This window comes from Acinonyx jubatus, chromosome D1 (assembly GCF_027475565.1).
Source record: "Acinonyx jubatus isolate Ajub_Pintada_27869175 chromosome D1, VMU_Ajub_asm_v1.0, whole genome shotgun sequence".
In the NCBI taxonomy this organism is placed as follows: Eukaryota; Metazoa; Chordata; class Mammalia; order Carnivora; family Felidae; genus Acinonyx; species Acinonyx jubatus.
This window is the reverse complement of record NC_069390.1, coordinates 50651299-50657298: the sequence shown is the minus strand read 5'-3', so window position 1 is coordinate 50657298 and position 6000 is coordinate 50651299. Positions and strand designations below refer to the sequence as shown.

General features: G+C 41.1%; 1 protein-coding gene across 1 annotated transcript in view; it reads left to right on the top strand.

The window, feature by feature from the left end:
- Positions 1–311: 311 nt before the first annotated feature.
- Positions 312–6000, top strand: part of ZNF215 (zinc finger protein 215) — a 29928-nt gene continuing 24239 nt past the window's right edge. The window contains exon 1 of the mRNA XM_027073250.2: positions 312–607. The gene's annotated coding sequence lies outside the window, so the exon portion shown is untranslated. The remainder of the gene's footprint in view (positions 608–6000) is intronic.

Below are 6000 nucleotides of genomic sequence, written 5' to 3'. Positions count from 1 at the left end.
GTTGCAAAACAGAATGAATGAATGAGTGAATCAATAAAATCAGTGAAAATCATGTTATATACAAATTGGTATCCTTTCGAAATTCTGTCACATTTTTTGGTTCCACTCAAGTGGGGTGGGGGGGGCACGGAAAAGGTGAGGAAGATTTTGGACACTTTTCCGGGATGGGATGGGGGAAGCAAAGAATGTTTGAGATGCCATTCTCCCTGCGCCTTACCCTCGCCTCCACCCTACCGGAAGCCCGCATCCATTCCTTCGTGGCCCTGGGGTTGGACGAAAGTCTACTGAGGGGGCGGGGCTGAGGAAGGGGGCGGGACTGGGAGAAGCCCCCAGTCTACCCCGCAGACTGAGGCCGCAGGGGCCGCTGGGGGCTCCTCCCAGGGCCTGTGCGCGTGCGTGCGCCCGAGGCTCGCCTTGGCCTTTAGGAGACCCAGAGGGGCGGCGGCGTTGGCGTTTAATAGGCGGGTGTGGTCACGGCTTCTTAGTTCCGGCGTGATTACCCACGCCGCCTCTTTCCGCCCGCGAGGCCAGAGACCTCCGTGGCTCCTGTCGGAACTGGCTCCTGGGTGTGAGTGAACAGAGTGCCGGCTGGGAGGTGTGCCCGCAGGTATCGCCGGGGTCAGCGGGCGACGAGGACGCGGGTGCGCGGAATTGGGAATCCCGCTGGAGGGCGTCGGCTTGTGCGCAGTTAAGAGGATTCCGGCGCCGCGCCCCGCAGTCTCTGCGGGACCACCTGGAGGGGTCACCAGTGGCGGGGAAGGCGCGGGCTGCGGAAGGAAATCGGTGCGTGGGAGAGCAGGCCTGAGCAGCGTTTAGTGCAGCCCTCTCTTCCACTCTGTAACGGGGGCAATCTGCAGGCGCTTGACCTGGGGAAAGTATCTTCATTAGTGGGTTCGGGAATGACTGGTATTGATTCCTCGTGGAAATACCAAGTGTGACTGGATCTATCAGCTGGAAAAGAAAATAGGGAAACCTTCATTGCAACTTGCCTTTTTTCCCAGTCATTCCTTGTTACTCCTCCAAACAGTTAAACTTCAAGGCGTCTTTCAAATTTCAGACGCTTCATTTGCAAACTGCTTTCTGCTCCTCTACCTGCGCTAATCTCCAAGGCTGTTTTCAACTCAAGCTTCTGCTCTACCTATGAGGTTTAAAACAACCCTCTTCACCGACAGATGCTACCTTGCCCACATAATTGGCCCCTGTTCCATTTTTCCTCAATGCTGTAAAATCCTTTGAACCTGTGTCACCTGCTTGTTTAACGCCCCAGATTCCTGTCACCTGCGCCTTATTGAACCCTCCCTTCCAGTGGTAGTGGCTCACAGTTAACGCTTCATTCTGACTGCCACCATCGTCCTGAAAGACGTCTGTTAGTACTAAAGCTTAAACTTCAGTTCTTGACTTTGTTTATTCCCGTGTTCATCGCTTACAGACCACTTAAGCTTCTCGCAGTCACAGTCATACCTTGGACGTTCTGTCACCCAAACTGTTCCCTTTTTGAAATCTTAAATGCAAGCATGTCGTCCTGAACATCTCTGTCCTTCTAGCTCTATAATTATTGATACCGAGTAATTTATTAATTTATATACTTAACCTATAAATTCCCAGTATAATTTGTTGCTTTTTCTCACTTTGAGTTGAATGTTTATCTCATTATTGTTAATTACATATGTAAGTCTTGACATTGCCTAACAGTGGAGCTTGAACCGTGCTCTATAGATTTTGATGTCCATTGTTTTTGTCTTTTGAGGTGTATTTTAGACAAAGTTTAAATTTCAAATTAGTTGAGAATGTTTTTTGTGTCAAATTGTAGTTTTCATTCTGATGATAAATGTAGTCTGTTCACTGGTAGATACTTTTTATTTGAGTTTTTTTGTAGCCTCATACATAGTAGCTTTTGTAAACGTTTTCATAAGTGCTTGAATAGAAACTACATTACATCACACTAAGCACATTTTTCATATCTACTATATTATTAATTTTAGTTAAGGATTAAGGATTTAGTTTATCTGTTAAGGATATAGCTTATTTGCTAAGGATTTATTTGTTGTGTCCTTGTTGATTTCATCTTTTGTTTTCTGAGGATTTTGCCATAAACATATTCCAGTTACATTATTTGGTACATTTAATAAGTCGTATTTCTTTATAAGTTGTACCTTCATTTAAAGTTTCCTTTTTGTCTACTTTAATACACTTGTGCTTTTTTTTTAAAGTTTTTAATTATTTATTTTGAGAGAGAGTGAGAGGACACACACGGGAGTGCTCCATGGAGGGGCAGAGAGGGAGAGAGACAGAAAATCCCAAGCAGGCCCCGCACCATGGGTGTGGTCCCTGATGCAGGGATTGAACTCACGAACTGTGAGATCATGCTCTGAGCTGGAACCGAGTCAGAGGCTTAACCAACTGAGCCATCCAGGTGCCCTGTGGGCTTTTTAATTCATTTTATCCCTGTGTACTGTTTACATTTGCTTGTTACGTTTTTAATCCCTTTATTTGTAACTTTTCAGTTCTTTTGTTTTCCATGTCTCTTGAGTGTTTATATAGTGAAAATTTTTACCCAGTGCATTTACCATTATAGTGGATATCCTTGTCATTCTTTCCACCTTTAATTTTTTAATTTTTGTGCTTCCTTGGTGTTTCGTTTTATTTTTTAACATTTTGCCTGTGAACTGCTCACCTCCCTCACCTCCAACCCTCACCCTTGCTTTCTCCCTTTATGTTAATTAAAAAAGTATCTGGGCATATAGTTTAGTCTTTTGCTGGGACTCCGTGATACCTCTTAAGCACTTTGAAACTTTCTTTTGTTTTTTAATGAACCTGTGCTTTCCTTAAGCTTTAGAGAAGGTTTGTGTTGGGTCTCAAATATTCTTCCTTCAGTTGATCCACTTTGCCCTGTGTCTGGCAGACATGTAAAGGGGTACTAAGGAGCATATAAATGGTGTCAGTACATCTCTAACAGATGGAGAGTGGAGGGGGTTCTGGGTGGCTCAGTCGGTTAAGCGTTCGACTTCGGCTCAGGTCACGATCTCACAGTTTGTGAGTTCAAGCCCCACATCGGGCTCTGTGCTGACAGCTCAGAGCCTGGAGCCTGCTTCGTAGTCTGTGTCTCATTCTCTCTCTGCCCCTCCCCCACTTGTGCTCTGTCTCTCAAAAATAAATAAAAATGTAAAAAAAAAAAAATTTACAAGATGGGGAGTGGAGAGAAACATAGTTTTAAGAAACAATGTAGAAAAGGCCACAACTTAGAATGTACTATGAGGTAACCACAGTGGAGGTGGAAACTGCCTATTTGTTTCATAAGCATTTCCAACAGTGTGGGAGTGAGAATCAAATAGAACATAGGAATCAAGTGTAACATCTATCTCAGTCATCTCCCTAACTTCCCATTTCCCTTCCCACTTATATAAAGAGGCAGTTCAGCTTCAGTGCCTTCCTCCCACAAAAAGTTCTTTCCTAAATAAATTGAATAAACCGTCTGAGGAGAACTAAGGCTTTTAATGTGGGTGTTGACTTTTCAAAGTAAAACCTTACTTAACTGAATTTGAGAATATAGTACAGAGAGTTCCCATACACCCCATACCCATTTCCCCTATTAGTAACAAATTAATATGGTACATTTGTTACAGTCAGTGAAATATATATATTAACTGAAGTCCATACTTTATTCATACTTCTTTAATTTTTACCTAATGTCCTTCTGATCAGGATCCCATCTGGGATGCCACAGTACATTTAGTTATCATATCTCCTGAGGCTCCTCTTGGCTGGGACAGTTTCTGAGACTTGTTTTTAATGACCTTTACAGATTTGAGGAGTACTGGTCAGGTATTTTATAGGAAGACCATCTATTAGAATTTGTCTGTTAGAATCCTTCTCATGATTAGACTGGTGTTATGGGTTTAGAGAGGGAAAATCAGAGACAAAGTGCTATTTCTACCACATCATCTCAAAGGTACATACTGTCAACATGACCTGTCATTATTGGTGTTAACTTTGATCACTTGTTGAGGTATATATTTTAGGTTTCTCCATTATAAATTTACTCTTTTTCCTTTTTCCTGTATATACTTTTTTGTGAGAAATTCACTATGCAGAGTCCAAACTCCAGGGATAGAGAGTTCTGTACCTCCTAGAGGGCTGAATATCTACACAAATTATTTGGGAGATTTGTCTATTCTACCCCATTTATTGATTGAGTCAGTCATCTGTATTAATATAGCCTATGGGCATTAATTTTATAGTTAGATTATTTATTACTAATATTGTTCCAGCTTTGGCCATTGGGAGCTCTTTCGCTTGGCTCCAGTGTGCTTTTGATGTGCCCCAGTAAATGTGTTTTTGTTTTTGAGCTTTTGTTTCTAGTACTTCAAGATGCTCCACCTCTTGTATATTTTTTTTCTCCAGTTTTAAAATCAGCCATTTTTCTGTGGAGCCCTGGTTCCTTTTATTGAAGTATGGTATTAGAAACTGAGACCTGGGAGCTAAGTGTTATTGTTGGTCCTGGGATGTCCTTGCTTCTAGGCCAACTCAGCTGACAGAGCTAGGAAATATATGCATGCATACTAATCCCTGTATATACAAATATCTATAAATATTTCTGCATGTAACTACCTCTTTATATTAAGCTACACAGAAGTTCATATTGATATCTCCAACTCTAATTCATTACCACTTGAGCCATTCTAGCTTCTTTCCTTTGATTATCTGAAAACTCCTACTCAAACATTAAGAAAGCTGCTTCTCACAATCTGCAGTGCATGTACTTATTGTTCAATTCCGATATACATGCATAATGTATCAGAATTGTTAATGTATATCTCCATAGGAAAGAACTTTATCAACTAGAGTACAGTGCTATTGTGTATTTTCTTTTGCCTTCAGTCTTACAGATTCCACTCATTTCCAAACTTGTTTTTTTTCTTCAGAAAGTCAGTACGTGTTCTAAAATGTTTTCTTGCCTTGACTTTTTTGAGCATTGTGCATTTTTCCTTCTGCACTCTCTTTTCATAGGCCTCTCTATATTGTTCTTTTGCTCCATATACTAATCTTTATTTGAATGTTGAATAATCTTTCAGGTAGACATTGCCAATAGATGAGGTCAGGAAATACTTTTGTGAACTAACTTTTGGCCAGTCTGTAAGATGTGCTAACAAGCAGACGTACACACGTATATATGAAAATCTACTGAGTGTTGTGTTTTGCTTTTTTTTTAAGTGGTTATTATATGGTTGCAATAAGACACATGGAGGGGCGCCTGCGTGGCTCAGTTGGTTGAGTGTGCTACTTCAGCTCAGGTCATGATCTTGTGGTTCATGAGTTCAAGCCCCACATTGGGCTCGCAGCTGGCTGCTGTCAGCATGGAGTTCGCTTTGGATCTTCTGTCCTCCTCTCTCTGCTCCTCCTGGGGTTGCGTGTGTGCGCACACTCTCTTTCTCTAAATATTTTTTTTAAAAACACAATGGAAAGTATTGAAAATTGATATTTTGCCCATTGCTTCAGGCTTTTTTAAATTTAACCTTTGGCCCCTTATACCCATTTCTCCCACCTACCACCCTTCTCCTCTGGCAACTACCAATTTTGTTTTTTGTTGTTGTTGTCTTTAAGGTTACACACATAAGAGAGATCATACGGTATTTTGTCTGACTTTATTTCACTTAGCATATTGCCCTCAAGGTACATCCATTTGTTTCAAATGGTAAGATTTTAATTCTTTTTATGGCTGAATAATATTCCTATATGTATATACACACACATGCACATGCATGCACACAATTTCGTTATCCATTGATCTGTTGATGGACACTTAGGTAATTTTCATGTCCTGGCTATTGTAAACAGTACTGCAATGAATATGAGGGTGCATATATCTTTCCCAGTTAGTGTTTTCATTTTTATTGGATAAATATCCAGAAATGGAATTGCTGGATCATACAATAGTTCTATTTTAATTTTTTAAGGAATGTCCATACTGTTTTCCACAGTGGATTCACCGATTGACACTGC